The following is a 26,482-nucleotide window of genomic DNA, read 5'->3' on the forward strand; positions in this document are numbered from 1 at the left end:
AAACATATCCCAAGTAGACCGAATTAGCAGTCTGTTTTATTTTAGCTGGGGGAATATACATCTGTATCTAGAGACATCTGCTAAGAAGGAGCACCATACAGAAATGGAACTGAAGGCAGGAGAGAATGACATGTGCTGAAACCTTAGAGTAGGGGGACCCCAAATCCTCGCTGCACCTCTTCCCAGGTATGTAGACTTGTACAGAGTGTCACCTTTCTCTCTATTTAATTCCTTTATTTGAAAGGTAAGGATAATAATACTTAGTACAAGTATAACTTGGTAATTTTAAATTTAAAATGAGATTACTATAAATAATATTTCTCAATAACTGTCATCTAATTAATGCCCAATATATGGGTTTTGTTTTATGTTTTTTGTTCTAAAAGTAAATCAGTGGATCTGACTGAGGAAATGGTAACAGGTAGACTCCCCTATTGAGATTTTAGGTTTTCCAGTGATTGCTCCATATTGATGCTTTTTTTTTTTTTTTGAGAGGGCATCTCTCATATTTATTGATCAAATGGTTGTTAACAACAATAAAATTCAGTATAGGGGGGTCAATGCTCAATGTACAATCATTAATCCATCTCAAGCCTAATTCTCGTCAGTCTCCAATCTTCTGAAGCATAACGAACAAGTTCTTACATGGTGAACGAATTCTTACAGAGTGAATAAATTCTTACATGGTGAAGAGTACAAGGGCATTCATCACAGAAACATTCGGTTTTGATCATGCATTATGACCCATAAACAATCAGGTCAAATATGAATATTCATTTGATTTTTGTACTTGATTTATATGTTGATCCCACATTTCTCCCTCTATTATTATTATTATTTTTATTTTTAATAAAATGCTGAAGTGGTAGGTAGATGCAAGATAAAGGTAGAAAACATAGTTTAGTGCTGTAAGAAGGCAAATGTAGATGATCAGATGATCAGGTGTGTGCCTATGGACTAAGTATTAATCCAGGCTAGACAAGGGCAGCAAGACATCCACGGATGCAGAAGATTTCTCTCAAAGCAGGGGGGGTGAGGTTCTGAGCCTCACCTCTGTTGATCCCCAAATTCTCACCTGATGGCCCCCATGCGACTGTGCCTGTCTTAGGTTGTTCCTCCCTTGAGGAATCTTACCCGTCTCTGGCTAACCAGCCATCTTCCGGGGCCATACAGGGAAATGTAAAGTTGGTAAGTGAGAGAGAAGCCATATTGTTTGAAAAGGTTAGCTTTTTACTTCTTTGCAGATTTATGCCCTGTGGCTTCTATGCCCAGCACTTGTCTCGAGGTATCTTTACCACCTGGAGGAATTATGATACTCGGTATATTCGATATGAGGCACGAATTCTATTTAAGGGTTGTAATTAGGAAGGAAGAAGAAAAGCTATAGAGGTAGCATATGAAGGAAACATAGGAGGATTGATTATTTCTTTGACATATCTTCTTGTAGAGTACCTTAAGTATGTATAGGTTTTAAAGTACTGACTAATTTTCATACACATATTAACATAATACGAATACGGTGACATAAACAAAGCAAATCTATAATTACCATCCATCTCCAGTGAAGCCAAGAAAACCATTTAGGCACCCTAGGCATTTGCGAAAATTTATCTATGATATGATGGATATTGTCCAACTGTACTTGAACAATCAGACAAATTAAAGCAGCCCATTTCTGGGATCTGTTCACATCCCATATGTTCTTTTAACCGTAGAAAGTCTATAGTCATAAGATTTTGGAGTGCTACAACTTGCACCCCTCCCAACTCCTGGTTGAGTTCCAACAGTACAGATCCAGTCAAATTCGTTGTCTCACTGTATGCACATGCCAGCCTAGACAGCTCCCTCCTCATTCCTATGGCAAGTCCAGGAGATGGTGGGCTGGATGCAGCCACAACCGCAGCATCGTCCGGATCCCTGTGGAGGCATTTTGATGATCATCCCACAGCACAAGTCCTCCAGAGAGTGCTGATGCCGGAAGCTCCTCCTCATATCGTATCTTAGTTCATTTTCTGGGTATCCAAGCTAGGCCTTGATCTTCTGCTTAGAAACAAAAAGACCCTTTGCCCACACTTTGACATGCCCTCTATACCACTGCGCAGAACTCATTGGAGGTCAGCACACAGTAACTGCTTTTTTTTTTTTTTTATTAAGAGAAAGGAATATTATCAGAAAAGAGTACCTCCATAGCTGATCATCTGAGACCCTTTAAGTGATCAACATTAAGGATATTTAAAGCATGCGTTGATCTTTGATTTACCAATAGTTTTATCCTATCAAGGAGTAATCCCCCTTTTCTTTCTTTCTTTCTTTCTTACTTTTTTTTTTTTAATTTTTAATCTACACTTACATGAAGAATACTATGTTTACTATGCTCTCCCCTATATCAGGTCCCCCCTAACAACCACATTATGGTTACTGTCCATCAGCTTAGCAAAATGTTGTAGAGTCACTACTTGTCCTCTCTGTGTTGTGCAGCCCACCCTCCCCTTTCTCCCTCCCCCCCATGCATGCTAATCTTAATACCCCCCTTCTACGCCCCTCCCTTATCCCTCCCTGCCCACCCATCCTCCCCAGTTCCTTTCCCTCTGGTACCTGTTAGTCCATTTTTGGGTTCTTTAATTCCGCTGCTGTTTTGCTCCTTCAGTTTTTCCTTTGTTCTTATACTCCTCAGATGAGTGAAATCATTTGGTATTTCTCTTTCTCCGCTTGGCTTATTTCACTGAGCATAATACTCTCCAGCTCCATCCATGTTGCTGCAAATGGTTGGATTTTTCCACTTCTTATGGCTGAGTAGTATTCCATTGTGTATATGTACCAAATCTTCTTTATCCATTCATCTACCGATGGACATTTAGGTTGCTTCCAATTCTTGGCTATTGTAAATAGTGCTGCGATAAACATAGGGGTGCATCTGTCTTTCTCAAACTTGATTGCTGCGTTCTTAGGGTAAATTCCTAGGAGTGGAATTCCTGGGTCAAATGGTAGGTCTGTTTTGAGCATTTTGATGCACCTCCATACTGCTTTCCACAATGGTTGAACTAATTTACATTCCCACCAGCAGTGTAGGAGGGTTCCCCTTTCTCCACAGCCTCGCCAACATTTGTTGTTGTTTGTCTTTTGGATGGCAGCTATCCTTACTGGTGTGAGGTGATACCTCATTGTAGTTTTAATTTGCATTTCTCTGATAATTAGTGATGTGGAGCATCTTTTCATGTGTCTCTTGGCCATCTGTATTTCTTTTTTAGAGAACTGTCTGTTCAGTTCCTCTGCCCATTTTTTAATTGGGTTATTTGTTTTTTGTTTGTTGAGGCATGTGAGCTCTTTATATATTCTGGACGTCAAGCCTTTATCGGATCTGTCATTTTCAAATATATTCTCCCATACTGTAGGGTTCCTTTTTGTTCTATTAATGGTGTCTTTCGCTGTACAGAAGCTTTACAGCTTAATGTAGTCCCACTTGCTCATTTTTGCTGTTGTTTTCCTTGCCAGGGGAGATATGTTCAAGAAGAGGTCACTCATGTTTATGTCTGAGGTTTTTGCCTATGTTTTTTTCCAAGAGTTTAATGGTTTCATGATTTACATTCAGGTCTTTGATCCATTTTGAGTTTACCTTTGTATATGGGATTAGACAATGCTCCAGTTTCATTCTCCTACATGTAGCTGTCCAGTTTTGCCAGCACCATCTGTTGAAGAGACTGTCATTTTGCCATTGTATGTCCATGGCTCCTTTATCAAATATTAATTGACCATATATGTTTGGGTTAATTTCTGGAGTCTCTAATCTGTTCCACTGTTCTGTGGCTCTGTTCTTGTGCCAGTACCAAATTGTCTTGATTACTATGGCTTTGTAGTAGAGCTTGAAGTTGGGGAGTGAGATCCCCCCTACTTTATTCTTCTTTTTCAGGATTGCTTTGGCTATTCGGGGTCTTTGGTGTTTCCATATGAATTTTTGAATTATTTGTTCCAATTCATTGAAGAATGTTGCTGGTAATTTGAGAGGGATTGCATCAAATCTGTGTATTGCTTTGGGCAGGATGGCCATTTTGACGATATTAATTCTTCCTAGCCATGAGCATGGGATGAGTTTCCATTTATTAGTGTCCCCTTTAATTTCTCTTAAGAGTGACTTGTATTTTTCAGAGTATAAGTCTTTCACTTCTTTAATTAGGTTTATTCCTAGGTATTTTATTCTTTTTGATGCAATGGTGAATGGAATTGTTTTCCTGATTTCTCTTTCTATTGATTCATTGTTAGTGTATAGGAAAGCTACAGATTTCTGTGTGTTAATTTTGTATCCTGCAACTTTGCTGTATTCCGATATCAGTTCTAGTAGTTTTGGAGTGGAGTCTTTAGGATTTTTTATGTACAGTATCATATCATCTGCAAATAGTGACAGTTTAACTTCTTCTTTGCCAATCTGGATTCCTTGTATTTCTTTGTTTTGTCTGATTGCCGTGGCTAGGAACTCCAGTACTATGTTAAATAACAGTGGGGAGAGTGGGCATCCCTGTCTGGTTCCTGATCTCAGAGGAAATGCTTTCAGCTTCTCGCTGTTCAGTATAATGCTGGCTGTGGGTTTATCATATATGGCCTTTATTATGTTGAGGTACCTGCCCTCTATTCCCATTTTGCTGAGAGTTTTTATCATGAATGGATGTTGAATTTTGTCAAATGCTTTTTCAGCATCTATGGAGATGATCATGTGGTTTTTGTCTTTCTTTTTGTTGATGTGGTGGATGATGTTGATGGATTTTCAAATGTTGTACCATTCTTGCATCCCTGGGATGAACCCCACTTGGTCATGGTGTATGATCCTTTTGATATACTGTTGAATTCTGTTTGCTAATATTTTATTGAGTATTTTTGCATCTACATTCATCACTGATATTGGTCTGTAATTGTCTTTTTTGGTGGGGTCTTTGCCTGGTTTTGGTATTAAGGTGATGTTGGCTTCATAGAATGAGTTTGGGAGTATTCCCTCTTTTTCTATTTTGTGGAACACTTTAAGGAGAATGGGTATTATGTCTTCTCTGTGTGTCTGATAAAATTCCAAGGTAAATCCGTCCGGCCCTGGGGTTTTGTTCTTGGGTAGTTTTTGATTACCGTTTCAATTTCTTTGCTCGTAATTGTTTTGTTTAACTTTTGTGTTTCTTCCTTGGTCAGTCTTGGGAGGTTGTATTTTTCTAGGAAGTTGTCCATTTCTTCTAGGTTTTCCAGGTTCTTGGCATATAGGTTTTCATAGTGGTCTTTAATAATTCTTTGTATTTCTGTGGAGTCTGTCGTGATTTTTCCATTCTCATTTCTGATTATGTTGATTTGTGTTGACTCTCTTTTTCTCTTAATAAGTTGGGCTAGAGGCTTATCTATTTTGTTTATTTTCTCAAAGAAGCAGCTCTTGGTTTCGTTGATTTTTGCTATTATTTTATGCTTCTCAATTTTGTTTATTTCTTCTCTGATCTTTATTATGTCCCTCCTTCTGCTGACTTTAGGCCTCATTTGTTCTTCTTTTTCCAGTTTTGATAATTGTGATATTAGACTATTCATTTGGGATTGTTCTTCCTTCTTCAAGTGTGCCTGGATTGCTATATACTTTCCTCCTAAGACTGGTTTCGCTGCGTCCCACAGAAGTTGGGGCTTAGTGTTGTTGTTGTCATTTGTTTCTATATATTCCTTGATCTCTATTTTGATTTGTTCATTGATCCATTGATTATTTAGTAGCATGTTGTTAAGCCTCCATGTGTTTGTGAGCCTTTTTGTTTTCTTTGTAGAATTTATTTCTACTTTCATACCTTTGTGGTCTGAAAAATTGGTTGGTAGAATTTCAATATTTTGGAATTTACTGAGGCTCTTTTTGTGAGCTAGTATGTGGTCTATTCTGGAGAATGTTCCATGTGCACTTGAGAAGAATGTATATCCTGTTGCTTTTGGATGTAGAGTTCTATAGATGTCTATTAGGTCCATCTGTTCTAGTGTGTTGTTCAGTGCCTGTGTGTCTTTACTTATTTTCTGCCCGGTGGATCTATCCTTTGGGGTGAGTGGTGTGTTGATGTCTCCTAAAATGAATGAATTGCAGTCTATTTCCCTCTTTAGTTCTGTTAGTATTTGCTTCACATATGCTGGTGCTCCTGTATTGGGTGCATATATATTTAGAACGGTTATATCCTCTTGTTGGACTGAGCCCTTTATCATTATGTAATATACTTCTTTATCTCTTATTACTTTCCTTGTTTTGAAGTCTATTTTGTCTGATATTAGTACTGCAACCCCTGCTTTCTTCTCACTGTTGTTTGCCTGTAATATGTTTTTCCATCCCTTGCCTTTTAGTCTATGCTTGTCTTTGGGTTTGAGGTGAGTTTCTTGTAAGCAGCATATAGATGGGTCTTGCTTTTTTATCCATTCTATTACTCTATGTCTTTTGATTGGTGCATTAAGTCCATTTACATTTAGGGTGACTATTGAGAGATATGTACTTATTGCCATTGCAGGCTTTAGATTCGTGGTTACCAAAGGTTCAAGGTTAGCTTCTTTAGTATCTTACTGCCTAACTTAGCTCGCTTATTGAGCTGTTATATACACTGTCTGGAGATTCTTTTCTTCTCTCCCTTCTTATTCCTCCTCCTCCCTTCTTCATATGTTGTGTGTTTTGTTCTGTGCTCTTTTTAGGGGTGCTCCCATCTAGAGCAGTCCCTGTAGGATGCCCTGTAGTGGTGGTTTGTGGGAAGCAAATTCCCTCAGCTTTTGCTTGTCTGGGAATTGTTTAATCCCGCCATCATATTTAAATGATAGTCGTGCTGGATACTGTATCCCTGGTTCAAGGCCCTTCTGTATCATTGCATTAAGTATATCATGCCATTCTCTTCTGGCCTGTAGGGTTTCTGTCGAGAAGTCTGATGTTAGCCTGATGGGTTTTCCTTTATAGGTTACCTTTTTCTCTCTAGCTGCCTTTAAAACTCTTTCCTTGTCCTTGATCCTTGCCATTTTAATTATTATGTGTCTTGGTGTTGTCCTCCTTGGATCCTTTCTGTTGGGAGTTCTGTGTAATTCCGTGGTCTGTTCGATTATTTCCTCCCCCAGTTTGGGAAAGTTTTCAGCAATTATTTCTTCAAAGAGACTTTCTATCCCTTTTCTTCTTTCTTCCTCTTCTGGTATCCCTATAATACGAATATTATTCCTTTTGTATTGGTCACATATTTCTCTTAGTGTTGTTTCATTCCTGGAGATCCTTTTATCTCTCTCTATGTCAGCTTCTATACGTTCCTGTTCTCTGGCTTCTATTCCTTCAATGGCCTCTTGCATCTTATCCAGTCTGCTTATAAATCCTTCCAGGGATTGTTTCACTTCTGTGATCTCCTTCCTGACATCTGTGATCTCCCTCCGGACTTCATCGCATTGCTCTTCCATTTTTCTGTGCATCTCATCCCATTGCTCTTGCATTTTTCTCTGCATCTCTGTCAGCATGTTCATGATTTTTATTTTGAATTCTTTTTCAGGAGGACTGGTTAGGTCTGTCTCCTTCTCAGGTGTTGTCTCTGTGATCTTTGTCTGCTTGTAGTTTTGCCTTTTCATGGTGATAGAGATAGTTTGCAGAGCTGGTACAAGTGACCGCTAGAAGAGCTTCCCTTCTTGTTGGTTTGTCGCCTTCCTCTCCTGGGAGAATAGCGACCTCTAATGGCTTGTGCTGTGCAGCTGTGCTCAGACAGGGCTTCTGCTTCCTGCCTGCTTGCTATGGGGTTTATCTCCGCTGTTGCTGTGGGCCTGGCCTGGCTGGGGCTGCGTCTCCAAAGTTTTGGAGCCCCATTGGAGGGGGAGCGGCCGGGAAGCTATTTATCTCTGTAAGGGGCCTCTGTGCTCCCTGCTGCCCAGGGTGTTAGAGTGCCCAGAGATCCCCAGATTCCCTGCCTCTGGTCTAAGTGACCTGTCCTGCCCCTTTAAGACTTCCAAAAAGCACTCTCCAAACCAAAACAACAACAGCAACAATGAGAGAGGGAATAGAAAAAAAAAATAGGAAAAAACACGCGATTTTTTTTTTAGTCATCAGGCGCCGGTCCCAGGCACCTGCCCACTGGTCCCGCAGGGAAAAACACGGGATATTCTTTGTCCTCAGGCGCCGGTTCCAGGCACCCACTCACCAGTCCTACCACCCTGCCTCCCTAGCACCAGGGGTCCCTGTCCCTTTAAGGCTTCCAAAAAGCACTCGCCAAAAAGAAAAAAACAGGGGAAAAATGCGCGATTTCCTCCGTCCTCAGGTGCCGGTCTCAGGCACCCATCCACCGGTCCCACAGGGAAAAACGCGCGATATTCTTTGTCCTCAGGCGCCGGTCCCAGGCACCCACTCACCCGTCCTGCTGCTCTGCCTCCCTAGCACCAGGGTCCCTGTCCCTTTAAGGTTTCCAAAAAGCACTTGCCAAAAAGAGAGAAAAAAAAGGGGAAAAATGCGCGATTTCCTCCGTCCTCAGGCGCCATTCTCAGGCACCCGCCCACCCGTCCCATAGGGAAAAACGCGCGATATTCTTTGTCCTCAGGCGACGGTCCCAGGCACCCGCTCACCGGTCCCGCCACCCTGCCTCCCTAGCAACGGGTCCCTGTCCCTTTAAGGCTTCCAAAAAGCACTCGCCAAAAAAAAAAAACTGCTCCGGTTTCTTTCCACCCGCCAGGAGCCGAGGGGAGGGGTGCTCGGGTCCCGCCGGGCCGGGGCTTGTATCTTACCCCCTTCGCAAGGCGCTGGGTTCTTGCAGGTGTGGATGTGGTCTGGATGTTGTCCTGTGTCCTGTGGTCTTTATTTTAGGAAGATTTTTCTTTGTTATATTTTCATAGCTCTATGTGTTTTTGGGAGGAGATTTCCACTGCTCTACTCACGCCGCCATCCTGGCTCTGCCCCCTTGATGCTTTTTATTCCCTGATTAAAGATTTTACTTGTTAAAAGCATTGTTTAAACAGTATGTGAGTTAAAAATAAGATAAAATAAATGAATGTAAATTTTAAATCAATTAATTGGCATATAGCTATTAGGACCCAGACTAAAAAAGCTAAAAGCAGCAGACATATAATTGTTTGGTAGAAAGAGATGAGCAGCCCGGGAAGGGGAAGATAAAGTTCAAAGCAGCAGCAACCCAGATTAGGGTTCAAGGGAAAAAACTGCCCAGTCTGCCCAGGTAGGGGGTCCCAGTGAAGAACAAAGGCTTTTCAGGGAGAAAACCTCTTGCCTATGGGTACCAGGCCGAACCGGTCCCAACAAGGTCCCAAAACAGGCACAATCAAACTAAACCAAGAACTGCCCAAATGGCACCTTGTCATAATCTCATTAAAATAAAATTGCGGTTTTGCACCCTCCACCACCCATGGACTTTTCTGTGTGCATTTTGGGGAAAGACATGCGCACCAAGAGGAATTGGTGTATTACTAAAAGTGTCAATCAAGTGACCTCATCCTGTCCATTAAAGAAGAGCCTTCCGGATAGGTCATGATAAACAGACCCTCCACTAACTATTTGGGGTCTTTGTCTACCGTGACTCTGGCCCCTCCTCCCGTGGAGTTTATTCAAATAAAACTTCACTCTGCTTCTGTGCTGTGTCTCTCTGCCTTTCAACTCTTTTTTGGGGACAAGAACCCAGGAGAACAAACTCAACCCGTAACATATTGAGTAAAATTTGCTAGTTTCATATGCTCCAGGCTTTGCTGTAAGTGATTCACAAGGGGCACATTGATCATGCCCCTCCCTCACCTGTCAGGTACCCTCCCTAGTCCGTCAGTGTTGAGCGGTCAGCCTGCCAGTAAAACCTTCATGGGCCTAGGCTCTTTTTTCTTCCCAGGCTTCTTTCTCCACTTAAAAATATTGGAAATGTTATTCTACATCTAGGTTGGTTGAAAGGCCAGAATATGAATACCATATATTAAAATTTTTTCTTTGACCTGAAAGTTTATTTTTTAATTCTGATTTTAAGAGAAATCAAATATTTTTCATGAGCTTTTCCAAGTGCTGTGGACCCAAGTCACTCTGCTTCCTGTGCCTGACCAGAAAGGGGCCCCTGCCTGCTGGACAGTGTGCTAGCCCGAGACGCACCAAGTTGTAGACCATAGTATACTCCTTGAACAGCCACTGCGATGCTCTGAGAGAATAACAGAAAGGGAAGACAAACTAGATGGCATTTCAGTGCATATTTTTATTGTAAGGACAGCTCTCTCTACTACTGGATGAAATTAGCAGAATTTTGCCTGCAGATGGTGCTAGATCCCCAGTTCCCAGACAACACACCAGAAATAGAAAATGACCACTTTGGCAAGAGAGCTATTAAATATTTAATACAAACACAGCATTTCTCAAAAATAAAATTACTCATAAACACAACATCAGTCTTTCCTGTAAGCCTTGAAGTCTTTGTTACACCTGGTGATTAATCAATAATTACAGCCACTTGGCTGAGTGCAGTTAACAATTCCCATTGTGCTAGCAAGGTTATTACTTTCATTTGAGAATTTGGTGACTTAATCAATATTAGATTAAAATTGTTGTGACTAGTACGAGGGTAAGCAGAAAACCTTTTCTCATATACACATTGAACTTGGAAAATTCAGTACTTTCAGGTATATCAAAATTATACCTTCTTTTCCCTATCATTGACAAATGATCATAAATCAATATGGAGCACACTCTGAGAGAAAAAGGTCTTCATAAAAGATCATGCTTTCCTGACTATGCTCCTTCTTGGCACCATAATTTTGTCTGAAGTAAGTAGGGCCCCCCAAGGTATAGTCTTGTTACATTACCTGGAGTGTCAAGTTGACACTGTGGACTTGAGCAAAGTAATAAGACTTACTGGACACAAACATTATAATGAGAATAATCCCAATTTATCTTATGTTCCAATTCCCTCAGATAGAGAGGAATTGGTAGTAATCCTTGCTAATGTGATCGGGAAATATTGCTTTGGTCTAGTTTGGATTCTCATTCTAGGATCTTAGGATCTCCACCCGCATTTCCTTTGCTCCTTCCACCAGCATTTTAGTGCTGTCTGAGCTGAGATATTCCTCTCCTAGTTGAGGGCTCTGATTATGAATCGAAGGAAATACTTAGGCTTTGCTTATTCCATGGCCCCAGGCTGTGTTTTCAGTCACCAAAACTGGTCAATTATTTCTAGAGAAGACCTGACTGCTTACACTGGTTAATGGATATGGCAGCTGCAGCTTGCCTCACTCCTGACTCTGGCTGCTCTTTGCCCATGGCAGTGTTCTCTGCTGATGCAATCTCATTGATGATTGACAATTTCCAAGAACTCTGAGAATGGACAAGATTTTTTTTTTTTCCAAATTCCTTCTTGTGATAATAGTCAGTTCTTTCTTTGGAGCTAACCTGAAACCAATCTCCCCATGTTAAAGAGCCAAACCACTTCCAGTGTAATGTCATACACATAACCTGCTGCAGTATTACAAGTGAAAGAAATAGAGCATTAGCTATGCTGACCATTTCATTTTCCACACAGTGGCCTACACAGAAAAGTGGAATGGTTCAATTCAGGAAAAAAATCACAAGACAGTAACAGACCTTGGTGAAAAATATGGGCACCATCACGGAGAAAATTCATCATGTCTCACATGAGTCACAGACAAATATTTTGAAAAAATATTTAAGTTTTCTTTTTCCATAAAAGAAGAAATAGCTGTAGGAAATGTAAATTTGCATTACCAAAACATAAAACCTGAATTACTCGCTTTGAGGGTAGACATATGGCTTTGTGCCTGGCTCTGCAGAGCAAGAGTGGGATTTTTCTAGAGCCATATGGTTGAATCAAGAAGGGCAACGAACTAGAGCAGACAGAAGGCAGTTTGTGGTTAATGATTAAGTCCTGATGCAAAAACATCCTAAAAAGCTTCCAATCTTAGATTGGAAAAGGAGGAGGCTGCCAAGGAATAGAGGTTTTGCCCTGAAATGAGAGATCCCAGACAGCGCACTACCTGCCAGCTCTACTTAGATGACCGAACCTTCCAATCCCTGTTAAACAAAACAGTTAAGAGAATTCTTGTAATTGTTTTGGATATCATTACAGTCTCCCTAGTGAGTAAATACTGAGTTTCTACTAAAACACAGGAATTCTTTACCAACCCACACAGACAGGTAGATGACAAGCTCTGCCAGTCCATAATACTAAGCACCAGTGAGACAACTTCCTAGAAAGAGTTGTTAGGTTCCCACCCCTCAGGGAACACTGAAATGAGAAGCATTTCTGGAAACCAAAATGAATACACTGTTTGGAGCTTCTGATAGAATACTCATGCTGAAAATACACATTTGAGATTTTAACTAATTAGGCCCAAAGCTCTTTGTAAAAGCTGCATGGCAATTAAGATGATTGCTACTCATTATTTTTTTTAAAGCAAGTAAATTCTTTATTATATGTACAAAACTATCAGAGAAGAGTAAACATTCTTACACTACCATATTACAGGTTTTATGCTGAAGTAGATAAAATATTTAAGACTAACTGTTATTTTTAAACTGTACATCTGAGTTGAATTTGGCATACTATTATGAATACTTTAGCTAATATGTAATAATAATTGAATTAATTAACAAATGAACATCAAGATCAAGATTTGTAAACTTCCACTGAGGCACAAATTTAAGAATTATACCATCCACTCTTAAGAGCAGTGCTATGAAATGGGACCTGTCAGTGGAAATTTTGAAAAATATGGCCATTTAAGAGAGTACATCAAATATTTAAATAGTATCCACTGATATATTACTCTTCTTATATTTTATTTTACTTATAAGAATAATAATTCCACTGCCCAAATGTTTATTGTGGCAGTTTTCAACAATAAAGAAAGGAAAATTGTTAAATTATTATATATCCAGGTATGGAATTTCTATACAGCTAATAAAACAATGGTTCATTCATAAATAGCAAAAAAATCTTGTATCTTGTAAAGATGACTAGGCAATATTAAATAAAAGGGTGAAAAGATAAATTTCCAGACAATAATTATAGTATACTCTTGTTTTAAAATGTGTATGTGTTTGCATATGTGTAAACACATATTTTTAATAACAGAAAATTTCTAAAAAGTTTTGAAATTTTTTAATTGGTAGCCCCAGGGAAGTGGGATTAAGAGCTGAGGGTGATTTAAGTAGATTCAAATTGTTATTTCATATAAGTATTTAAAATTTTTAGAGTGATCTTTTTTTTTGTATCATTAATGTACAATTACTTGAACAACATCATGCCTACTAGACTCCCCCTATTATCAAGTCCCCACCACATACCCCATTACAGTCACTGTCCATCAGCGAATGAGATGCTATAGAATCATTACTTCTCTTCCCTGTGTTATACTGCCTTTCCCGTATCCACCCCCCAGCTACATTATGTGTGCTAATTGTAATGTCCCTTTTTCCCCCTTATCCCTCCCTTTCCACCCATCCTTCCCAGTCCCTTTTCCTTTGGTAACTGTTAGTCCATTCTTGGGTTCTGTGAGTCTGCTGCTGTTTTGTTCCTTCAGTTTTTTTTTTTGTTGTTGTTCTTAGGCTCCACAGATGAGTGAAATCATTTGATACTTGTCTTTCTCCACCTGGCTTATTTCACTGAGCATAATACCCTCTAGCTCCATCCATGTTGTTGCAAATGGTAGGATTTGTTTTCTTCTTATGGCTGAATAATATTCCATTGTGTATATGTACCATATCTTCTTTATCCATTCATCTACTGATGGACACTTAGGTTGCTTCCATTTCTTGGCTGTTGTAAATAGTGCTGCTATAAACATAAGGGTCCATATGTCTTTTTCAAACTGGGCTGCTGCATTCTTAGGGTAAATTCTTAAGAGTGGAATTCCTGGGTCAAATGTTATTTCTATTTTTAATTTTTTGAGGAACCTCCATACTGCTTTCCACAATGGTTGAACTGATGTACATTCCCACCAGCAGTGTAGGAGGGCTCCCCTTTCTCCACATACTCTCCAACATTTGCTGTTGTTTGTCTTTTGGATGTTGGTCATCATGACTGGTGTGCAGTGATATCTCATTGTGGTTTTAATTTGCATTTCTCTGATGATTAGGGATGTGGAACATCTTTTCATATGCCTGTTGTCTGAATTTCTTCTTTGGAGAAGTGTCTGTTCATCTCCTCTGCCTAATTTTTAATCGGCTTATTTGCTTTTTGTTTATTGAGGTGTATGAGCTCTTTATATAATTTGGATGTCAACCACTTATCAGATATGTCATTTATTAATATATTCTCCCATACAATAGGATGTCATTTTGTTCTACTGATGGTGTCCTTTTCTGTACAGGTCTTTTTAGTTTGATATAGTCCCACTTGTTCATTTTTCCTTTTGTTTCCCTTGCTGGGGAGATATGTTCATGAAGAAGTTGCTCATGTTTATGTCCCAGAGATTTTTGCCTATGTCTTTTTCTAAGAGTTTTATGGTTTCATGACTTACATTCAGGTCTTTGATCCATTTTGAGTTTACTTTTGTGTACAGGGTTAGACAATAATCCACTTTCATTCTCTTACACATAGTTGTCCAGTTTTGCCAACACCAACTGTTGAAGAGGCTGTCATTTCCCCATTGTATGTCCATGGTTCCTTTATTGTATATTAATTGACCATATACGCTTGAGTTTATTTATGTCTGGGCTTTCTAGTCTGTTCCATTGGTCTATAGGTCTGTTCTTGTGCCAGTACCAAGTTGTCTTGATTACTGTGGCCTTGTAGTAGAGCTTGAAGTCAGGGAACGTAATTCCCCCGTCTTATTCTTCCTTCTCAGGATTGCTTTGGCTATTCAGGGTCTTTTGTGGTTCCATATGAATTTTAGAACTATTTGCTCTAGTTCCTTGAAGAATGCTGTTGGTATTTTGATACGGATTGCAGTGAATCTGTAAATTGCTTTAGTCAAGATGGCCATTTTGACAATATGAATTATCCTATCCATGAGCATGGGATGTGTTTCCATTTACTGGTTTCTTCTTTAATTTCTCTCCTGAGTATCTTGTAGTTTTCAGAGTATAGTCTTTCACTTCCTTGGTTAGGTTTATTCCTAGGTATTTTATTCTTTTTGGTGCAGTTGTGAATGGAATTGTTTTCCCAATTTCTCTTTCTGCTAGTTCATCGTTAGTGTATAGGATTGCAACAGATTTCTGCGTATTAATTTTGTATCCTGCAACTTTGATGAATTCTGATATTAGATCAAGTAGTTTTGGGATGAATTCTTTAGGGTTTTTATGTACAGTATCATGTCATCTGCAAAAAGGGACAGTTTGACTTCTTCCTTGCCAATCTGGATGCCTTTTATTTCTTTGTGTTGTGTGATTGCCATGGCTAGGACCTCCAGAATTACGTTGAATAAAAATGGGGAAAAAAGGGTGAAGAACACCCTTGTCTTGTTCCTGATCTTAAAGGAAAAGCATTCAACTTCTCACTCTTAAGTATAATGTGGGCTGTGGGTTTGTCATATATGGCCTTTATTATGTTGAGGTACTTGCCCTTTATACCCATTTTGTTGAGACTTTTTATCATGAATAGATGCTTTTTTTTTTTGAATGCTTCTTCAGCATTTTTGGAGATTATCATGTGGTTTTTGTCCTTCCTTTTGTTGATATGGATATGTTGATGGATTTTCGAATGTTGTACCATCCTTGCATCCCTGGGATGAATCCCACTTGATCATGATGGGTGATTTTTTTTATGTGTTTTTGAATTCGGTTTGCTATTATTTTGTTGATTATTTTTGCATCTATGTTCATTAGGGATGTTAGTCTATAATTTTCTTTTCTTGTGGTGTCTTTGCCTGGTTTTGGTATCGAGTGATGTTGGCCTCATAGAATGAGTTTGGGAGTATTCCCTCCTCTTCTACTTTTTGGAAAACTTTAAGGAGGATGGGTATTAGGTCTTCACTAAATGTTTGATAAAATTCAGCAGGGAAACCATCTGGTCCAGGAGTTTTGTTCCTAGGTAGTTTTTTGATTACTAATTCAATTTATTTGCCAGTAATTGGTCTATTCATATTTTCTGTTTCTTCCTGGGTCAGCCTTGGAAGGTTGTACTTTTCTAGAAAGTTGTCCATTTCTTTTAGGTTATCCAATTTGTTAGCATATAATTCTTCATAGTATTCTCTCATAATTCTTTGTATTTCTGTGTTGTCCATAATGATTTTTCATTTTTCATTTCTGATTCTGTTTATGTGTATAGACTCTCTTTTTTTCTTGGTAAGTCTGGATAAGGGTTTATCTATTTTGTTTATTTTCTTGAAGAAACAGCTCCTGCTTTCATGGATTGTTTCTGTTGTTTTATTCTTCTCAATTTTATTTATTTCTGCTTTAATCTTTATTATGTCCCTCCTTCTACTGACTTTGGGACTCATTTCTTCTTCCTTTTCTAGTTTCATTAATTGTGAGTTCAGACTGTTCATTTGGGCTTGTTGTTCTTTCTTAAGGTATGCCTGCACTGCAATATATTTCCCTCTTGGCATGGCCTTTACTGCATCCCACAGATTTTTGTGTTGTTGAATTATTGTTGTCATTTGTAACCATATATTGCTTGATCTCTGTTTTTATTTGATCATTGACCCATTGATTATTTAGGAGCATGTTATTAAGCCTCCATGTGTTTGTTGGCCATTTCATTTTATTTGTGTAATTTATTTCTAGTTTCATACCTTTGTGATCTGAGAAGCTGGTTGGTACAATTTCTATCTTTTTGAATTTACTGAGGTTCTTTTTGTGGTCTAGTATGTAATCTATTCTTGAAAATGTTCCATGTGCACTTTAGGAGAATGTGTATCCTGTTACTTTTGGATGAAGTGTTCTGAAGATGTCCTTTAAGTCCATCTGCTCTAATTCATTGTTCAGTGCCTCTGTTTCTTTACTTGTTTTCTGTTCTTTGAAGTCTCCTAAAATGAATGCACTGCATTGTATTTCCCCCTTTAATTCTGTTAGTATTTGTTTCACATATGTAGGTGATCCTTTGTTGGGTGCATAGATATTTATAATGGTTATATCCTCTTGTTGGACTGACCCCTTCATCATTATGTAATGTCCTTCTGTGTCTCTTGTTACTTTCTTTGTTTTGAAGTCTATTTTTTCTGATACAAGTACTGCAACTCATGCTTTTTTCTCCCTATTATTTGCATGAAATATATATTTTTCTATCCCTTTACTTTCAGTCTGTGTATGTCTGGGTTTGAAGTGTGTCTCTTGTAGGCAGCATATAGGTGGGTCTTGTTTTTTTATCCATTCAGTGACTCTATGTCTTTTAATTGGTGACTTCAGACCATTTACATTTAGGATAATTATTGATAGGTATGTACTTATTGCCACTGCAGGCTTTAGATTTGTGGTTACCAAAGGTTCAAGGGTAATTCCCTTACTATGTAACAGTCTAATTTCGCTCACTTTGTATGCTATTATAAACACAACCTAAAGGGTTTTTTTCCCCTCCTTTTTCTTCCTTCCCCATTCTTTGTTTTATGAATCATATTCTATACTCTTTGTCTATCCCTTGGGTGACATCTATTTAGCCTTAGGAATACTTCCATCTATAGAACTCCCTCAAAAATGCACTGCAGCAGTGGTTTGTGGGAGGTAAATTCTCTCAGCTTTTGCTTATCTGAAAATTGTTTAATCCCTCCTTCAAATTTAAATGACAATCTTGCCAGGTGGAGTATTCTTGGTTCAAGGCCCTTCTGCTTCATTGCATTAAATTTTTCATGGCATTCCCTTCTTCCCTGTAAGTTTTCTGTTGGGAATCTGATGATAGCCTGATGGGTTTTCCTTTGTATGTGATCTTTTTTCTCTCTCTAGTTGCTTTTAAAAAGTCTGTCTTTATCCTTGATCTTTGCCATTTTAATTATTATGTGTATTGATGTTGTCTTCTTTGAGTCCCTTGCGTTGGGAGATCTGTGCATCTCAATGGCTTGAGAGACTATCTCCTTTACCAGATTGGGGAAGTTTACAGCAATTATTTCCTCAATGACATTTTCTATCCCTTTTTCTCTCTCTTCTTCTTCTTCTGGTACCCATATAATGCAAATATTGTTCCATTTGGATTCATCACACAGTTCTCTCAATATTCTTTCATTCTTAGAGATTCTTTTTTCTCTCTGTGCCTCAGCTTCTTTGTATTCCTCTTCTCCAATTTCTATTACATTAACTGTCTCTTCTACTACATCTAATCTACTTTTAAATCCCTCAATTGTATGTTTCATTTCAGATATGGAATTTCTTAATGATTGAATCTCCATCTTAAATTCATTCCTGAGTTCTTGAATATTTTCTATATGTCCATGATTTTTATTTTGAACTCTGTTTCAGGAAGATTGGTGAGTTCAGTTTCATTTGGCCCTTTTTCTGGGGTTTATGAGATTTTGGTCTGAACCATGTTCTTTTGATGTTTCATATTTCTATGTAGTCCCCTCTAGTGCCTAAAAGCTCCAGTTTCTGGGTTTGCTGAAGATGGTGGTATATAGGCTGTATTAACGAGGATTGGTGAGGTTTATCGATTATAGAACAGGCTCTGGAGCTGTCTCCAGTTTCTGGAGCTTCTCAGCCCCTAGGGTGAGGTTAGGGGTCATAGGGGAGCGGTGCTGGTGCCTCAGGGGAGGAAAGCATTGTTTCCTGCTTTCTGGCTACAGTGCCTGTCTCTAGCACCAGAGCCAGTGGGCCGAGCAGGCAGGTGTAAGCCTCTGTGCTCTGTGTCTCCTGCTGTTGTAGGCAGAGCCTCCCTCTGACTGGCCTGATGCCAGCACAGTGATGGTGGGTTTGGGAGCCAGTGCCAGCAGGCCAGGAGGAAGTTGCAGCAGGCTGTGTATCACAGTGGGGGTCCTTGGAGCTGAGTAGCCAGCCAGAGGATTGGAGTATCTGAAGCTCCTAAAATTTCCCAACCTGCTGGGCAGAGTGTGCCCAGACAACCTTGTCCACTTCTCCCTTCTCCCATGCAGCAAGCTCTGTGCAAACCCTGCCCCTTCAGCAGCACTCTCGCTGCTAGGAAGCCTCTCAGACCCCCTGCCTTTCCTTTGTCCTGGAGCAGCCAGATGTGGATCCCGTCCTCCACAAATACCCAGATCTCTCAAGCACTCAGCCTGTCCCAGCTCCCCAACCTCCAGAGCACTACACAATGTAGGTTTCTGCTCACAAAGCAGACTTCCAGGGCTAGGTGTTCAGCAGTCTTAGGCTTCCATCCCCTCCCATCTCCGTTTCTCTTCCTCCTGCTGGTGAGCTGGGGTAGGGGAAGGGCTTGGGTCCCACTGATCAAGGCTTTCATAAGTTACCATGTTTGTGAGGTCTGCTCTGTTCATGAGGTCTGTGTGCAGTCTGGTGCAGCCTTCCCTCCTGTTGCTGTTTTAGGGTTAGTTGTATTAACTATATTTTTGTACTCAATGTGGTTTTGGGAGGAATTCTCTGTCTCACCTCTCATGCCACCATCTTGAATCTCTATGGCAGTTTTTATAGTGATCTTAAATTATTATTGTAATTTATATTTTTACAAAATCTCTAAGTAGCTTTAAGCAATGCAGCTTTCTTGAAATACCAATTAGAAGACATACAGAATAATATGAGTAGAAAATAAGAAAATCACTGCATAGTTTTTCTTAACTGAGAAGGTGTAATAAAAAATTAAAAATTTTAATGTTATTAGTATTCAATTTTAGCTATGGTATTATAATTATACTCTTTTCAGTAAAAGATTTTGCTAACTCATTATTGCATATATATTTAAGTTGGAAACTGCTGTATTTAAATTAAAGAGAATGGTTTACAATCCCATGAGTATCATCATAGGATTAAAATTAATTGCTCAGAATTTTCACATGAGGCCAAATTGAACAGGTCAGTCATGGGCTAATGTTATTAGTTTGATTCCTGTTACCAAACTGTATTTCTAATAATACTAAGGAAGGAGATGAGCAGGAGAGAAATAGAAATAGACTACATATCAAAATCATGGAACCAAGTTCTTTTGTTCTCATTAGTTCTAATATTTAGAGGCCTCATTTACAGCAGAGTTGACTTTATTACCTGAATAATCCAAGCAAAAGGCTCACATTGGCCTAAATTTATGGGAGCAAATATACCACAAAATAATTTTTGTACTTATAAATTTGTGGAGTGCCTTTTTTGTGAAAATCTTGGAACCTTTAAAGGACTGAATTTATGATTCTTAAAAATGTATTAGTGAACTTTTATTTTAAATATAAAATTAAAATTTACTGTTCATATATATATATACATATATATATGCATTGTGTATATATATGTAATGCATCAGATGAGATGCAGTAGTTAACTTTCAGTAGAAACTAGTTATCAAGGATCAGTCTTGAACAGGTAAAGATTTGTTTCAGAAAGTGGCCGCTCTCTTTTTGAAAAAAAATATGTGTTATTTTATACATACAAAAGGACATTGTACTATATCTCTAAAGCTAAAAAGCATACCAAAATGAACTCATAATTCAATCATCTAATTCAGATACATGCTAACGCCAAGGCGCTTGTACCTTCTTCTATGCTCCTTTTATAATCCTGCTTCTCCCCACCCAAACTACCATCCTGAATTTGGTGTTTCTTACCTGTGCCAGGCAACCTCTAAAATGGTCCCCAGTGACTACCAATTTCTGGTATTCACACCCTTATGTAATCCCCTTCCTTTGCATTTAGCAATTCACTTCTAACAAAGAGAATGTGACAGAAGCAATAGCTGTCACTTCTGAAATTAGGTCATGTAGTAGCTTTTCTTTCTCCTCTCTCTTCTCTCTCACACTTGCTCTGAGAAAAGCCAATTGCCATGCTGTCAGTTTCCCTATGTAAAGGACCAGATAGCAAGGAACTGAGGATGCCTCCAGCCAAGAGCCAGGAAGAACTGAGGCCCTCAGTCCTACAACCCAAGAAGAACTGAATCTTGACAACCACAGGAGTGATTTTGGAGTGGATAGTCCCCAGGTCAGGCTTTGACCTTAGACCACATCCCCAGGCATCATCCTGCCTGAAACCAGGAGACCAAAAGCCAGAGGCATTCAGTGAAACCATGCCTGAATTCCTGACCCATGGAAAATGGGATAGAATGAATGCATGTTACTTTGAGTCCCTGTATTAGGAGTAATTTGTTTGTTTATAGACAACAAATATATTATCCATGTCTTTTATAAAATTTTGATAAAAAGCACAGAGTATATTGATTTCAGACTGAAATCAATAAAAAGTTGAGTCAGACTTTTAAATTGTTTTCATTCTTCATCGTGCAAATTTTTCATCTGCTTAATCTAGTAATTTAGAAAGATAATGAAATCTCTTTTTATCACTTTTGTGTTTATCTATTGGCCCTGTAGTTTTAACAACTTTTACTCTATATTCTTGGGGCCATTAAATTAGATGCCTACATATTTCTATTATACTAAACCTTTTATCAGGCAGCATAACACAGTGTTCAAATGTAAGAATTTGGGACAGATTGTCTTCTGGATTTGATTCCTAAACTTATTCCTTAATAGATGTGTGACCTTGAGGAAATTATTTACCTTCTTGATTTCCTCACCTGAAAAATAGAAATAGAAATAATGCCTGTCTGATGAGATTGAAATGAGGTTTAAATAAATTAATACTCTCAAGCCCACAATAGTAGTTGACATACAGCTATTGGTAATCATGTGTATCTGACTTTAGCTCTAATAATGCTTTTTGCTTAAAGATTAATGAGGTTACTTAGAGCATATTTTGATAGCTACTCCATCAACTTAAAATACAATATTTCCTGAAATTAAGTATTTTCCTGGTTAATCTTTTGTACTATACTTTTAACCTTTCTGTCTCCTTAGGTTTTATGAGTACCTCTTGAATTCAATATAGAGCGGAATTTCTTTTTTTAAGTGCAGTTAAGTCATTCTATCTTTCAACTGGAAAGAAGATAATGTTTTGTCATTACAAATATTTTGACTTCATTTCTATCATTCTGTTTTTTGCTAGTTGTCCAACTTTCACTATTTTTCCCTCCTTTCTTGCTTTCTTTTGGGTAGATTGAGATGTTATATTTGTCTGATTTGTGGTTCATCTTTTTCTCTTTAAGTGGCTTGGGAGTAATATATATTATATTTTGATCCTTTTTATTATTGTCTTTGAAATTCTCAATTGAACAAATATTTAATGAACAAAATATAAATCACTCTTCATTCTCATTTCAAAAAATATGACTTTTTCCATAGTTTTAACTTCTGTCACCTCCTTCCAAGTTACATGCTATTGTTGTATTTTAATTGTATCCTCTTTTATACCCTAAATTAGAAATTATTACTATTACTTTTTAAAGATACTATTTGCTTAAATTTGGTCAAAATGTTTATCAATTTGCTCAGCATTCTCTCTTGTCACTTGATGTTCTTTTTTGGAATAAATTTTCTTCATCCTAAAGTGCATTGATTTTGAAGGTCCTTTAGTGTAAGTCTGTTGATGTAAACATTGGTTTTATCATAAAGTATTACTACAATTCTCTCATACATGAGAACAGTTTTGCTAGATATCTAATTCTAGGTTTATAGCTACTTTCTCTATATACATTGAAGCTTTTATTCCACTCTTCTTAAAATTTCTGTTATTGATCTACTTTTTATTGTCTTTTATTCTGGCTCCTTTTCTATTCTTTTCTCTTTATTTGGTGTTCTAGAGTTTGACTACAAGGTGCCTATTAGAAACATGAAACACTTGTCAATTCCAATCTTTACATCAATCAACCAAACTTGCCCATTTTCCAAATCCTTGTCTCTCTCTGCTGCATTTTAATAGAGTTCATTTTCTTCTTTGTGAAGCTGGGATTATTCTTTAGTATATGAAAGACACAAAAACAAAGGGATATTTTTCTTTAAGACAGAATTGAATTCTTTAGAATAATGAACAGTTCCCAAATAAACCAGGAAAAACAAATAATTTTTACTTCACCAGAATATGGCCGTGCCCATCACCAATGAGTTTTTATGTGGAATTGCTTCAAGAATATTAAGGATAAGCAAATCCTTTTCCACTCGACATAAGAGAGGCAGAGCAAATTCTCTTTATATGCAGCACATCTGGTTACAGAATGGGGAATTGTTGAATGAAGATGGGGAATCTGACTACAAAAAAAAATGGTGAGAGATTTGGCATAATGTGATCAAAAGCTTTAAGAAAAGGAAAAAATAAAGACTGATGAAAAGTGAATTTATGAGTTAACATTTTTTTCTTGCTGACATAAAAGATGAATGTTAAGCATAAAAATGCGTTGCTATGTTTCTATATAGTTTTATTACTTATTTATATGCAATCACTGCAATATTAATAACACATGAAAGATTGTAAGTTAACCTCTAAACTTAAAAAGGAAGACCAGAATTTTAAAAATGAAGAAACTAATTATATAATGTAAAGGAAACCTGCTGCATTGGCACAAAACTTCTTCACCCCATCCATATGTTTTATATTTTACAAATGTTCCCTGACTACCTAAATTTAGTCAGCATGAGAATGGGCACTTCCATAGTCCAGACCCTTTTTTTTGTTTCCCTGCAAAGTTCCATGGAACTGAAGCATGTGTGCATCATTTGCAGAATTCTTTTCTCACTATCCCATCATACTATGACTTACTAGCATGAAGGCTTAACCAACTCCCCCGTTCTGCCCAATGATCATTTTACTAATCCTAAACTGTCATAGTCTCACCTGGGTCCCTGATATGAGAAATAACTAGGTCAATTTGCTGCTCCAAAGTACTTCATACCAGCCCCTATTCTTGAGCTTTCCTTCTGACCTAACTGCTTTTAACCATCTATAATGACAGAAATAAAATAGTAATGAATGTCAGTGTAACTACTGTTTACCTTGATATGCATGCTTCTAGTTGTTAGATCAAAGATGTCTTAGTACTTATGAAAGAAAATTATCTACAGTACCTTAGCACATACAAAACATAGTTCAACTATTAAAGTGTAAAATATTTAAATCAGGAAAGAAAAAAATCTAATGGATCTGGTCAATAACAATTCAAGAGGCTAAAAAATACTGGAATTTGTGTTACAGAGCTGACTGTCGCAGAAGCATTGGATTTATCTGGAGAGAAACCCTAAAGTCAGAGTGTTATTGACTAAATCAACAACATACTTCTTTTAAAAAGATGACATTTAAATGAAGTTGTTTCTAACCAACTAAAGTGTGTATTGTGTGTTTTGAAAGTTCTGAAGGCATGGCAAGTATGACTATTTCTAAAACCAAACACAAGTTATTCTAATTTTTAATAAATTGATGAGTAAAATTTATTATTTTTAATCTTGTAAACTCCATGAGGAAATGTGAAACAGCACTCTTTGTGCTGTTTAAAGTTCAACAGGGAAAACAATGAACAACTGTATCTCTGTCTTGAAAAATATATAACTGGACCCAGCAAACTAGATACTTTTTATCAATTATTAAGGATGCATGCAAAGGGAATTTCCCAGCACACTTTCCTTCTCCCCTTTGCTGTCTAGTTGTAAAGGTTCTTTGTTCCTTCTGATTTATTGTCCTGTTTGTGCATTCCAGCTCCAGATTCATAGTTAAAGGGACAGCTAAAATTAAGGGACTAAGGCATAGTCTGTCAATCTTTGCCCCTTGGGAAGAAGGCTGCTATAAAGCAAATGAAAAATGAAGCATCATTAAGAATAAATTGTAGGTTTTGAGTATGTTCCTTTATTCTCAAAATGGGTTTTCTTTTTTGAGAATCGTTTCTTTCCCTTTGAATTGGCTTGTATTATAAGCTGATTGTGGCATTCTGTTTTCATCTGACTCTGCCCAGATGTTCCTTCCATTTACAGGAACAATTTCTACTTGCCATACAAAGTTCTGTATTTTTAAGCCCCATCTGATGAGTTAGGTTTCTAAGTCCTAGTAAAGTTTTCAGAAACTTAGGACTTCTTTTCTTTCAATCTGCATTTTACTTTCTAATTTGAAAAAAAACTTTTGTTGACTTCTTTGTTTTATTAAGCTTTGAAAGTTTTCTTGCATTTTACCAATCAGCTAAATTTCACATTTCAAATGAACATCTTCATGTTCAAAATTATAACCTAACTATTCAGCTTTGAAATGCATTAGTAGCTTTATTTTTTACTTTTTGTCTCCATTGACTATTATTATGGATGGAAGTTTTAACAATGTCTTTGTAATGATGTTGAATTGATAGACACAGAAAACCATATATAATTAAATGTCACAGTGAGCTGAGGAAATGCTGAATACACATTTATAAAGAGGGAAAAATAAAACCCAGCCTTTCAACATCATAACTAAAAGCAATTTTAATAAAAATATTCACTGAATAATAGTGCTAAGTTAAATCGAATCAATGGATCAATGTATTTATCAAAGTGGTCAAAACAAGAATAAAACCAAAAAGTACAATTTGTCACACCTGATATATTTTGGACCTATGTTCATATTGGTCATAAGAAAAAGCCAATTTTATCAATATTCTCTATCTTCTGAATGTTCCCTTAAAGGCAATATGTAAGAACGTCTCAAATAGATGCAAAGCAGTCTGTCAAGAAATACTTGTGGGTTTATACCAAAAATGTCAAAAACTTCAGATATAAAGCTAAATTCACAGATTAAGAAACATTAATGGACTAAATTTGAAAAGAAAATACTTCCAAGGTCCTTTTATGATGCCTCAAAATAGGCTTTTAAATTTCAAATAAACTTAAGCCTTAAATTGATGTATCAATAAACTGCTTTATTGTGGTGATCATTTCACAATATATACAAATATGGAATATTTGTACACCTGAAACTGTTACATGTCAATTATAACTCAATAACAAACTAAAATTAAATTAAAAAATTAACTGCTTTGATAATTTGAATCACAACTATATTGAGAAACCAAATAAAAGAGGGATTCCTTGAATGAAATAAACATAGATTAATAAAGATAAATGTAATCTATAGTATATGTACTTTAAAATGTAATGTATAGTAAATATAATGTTATCATATGTATATATATACTATATATGTAATAAATGTAAAAGTAATAAAGATAAATGGGAGAAAGGGGAATAAAGATATTAAACTGAGAGCAATTTCTTTTACACATGATACATATTTAGTATGAAGGAGCTCAATCTCTATGAATGCAACCAGGTTCAAAATTATTTAAAATTTACCTCTATTTGGGTATTTAGTAGAATACAGGAGCAGTTCTAGTCACAGATAAAAAAAATAAGATATTTTATGCATCAGATTTATGGGGTGAAATAAATACTAGCACACTGATTATAGGATATTTACTACTGTTTTCCTATAATACTATTTTTACTACTAGTTTTACTACTTTTATTGACTTCACTTCTGCAGAATATTACTTCCTACCCCAAATACCTTAACAAGGTCTTTTTCTTAGCAGTGGTAATCCCTTCCTAGTAAGGATTTGATCAGGGACTGATGGGATTAAATGTTCTCCCTACTGTGCATATATCTGTAACAACATGACACAGAGTT

At 37.3% G+C, this 26,482-nt stretch overlaps 1 long non-coding RNA gene across 1 annotated transcript; it reads left to right on the forward strand.

Moving 5' to 3' along the window:
• Positions 1 to 14: 14 nt before the first annotated feature.
• LOC140850091 (uncharacterized) lies at positions 15 to 25,954 on the forward strand. The gene is made up of 3 exons (XR_012132837.1): positions 15 to 186; positions 22,922 to 23,106; positions 24,032 to 25,954. It is a non-coding gene; the product is annotated as an uncharacterized lncRNA (long non-coding RNA).
• Positions 25,955 to 26,482: the final 528 nt, after the last annotated feature.

Source organism: Manis javanica, chromosome 6, assembly GCF_040802235.1.
Source record: "Manis javanica isolate MJ-LG chromosome 6, MJ_LKY, whole genome shotgun sequence".
Classification (NCBI taxonomy): Eukaryota; Metazoa; Chordata; class Mammalia; order Pholidota; family Manidae; genus Manis; species Manis javanica.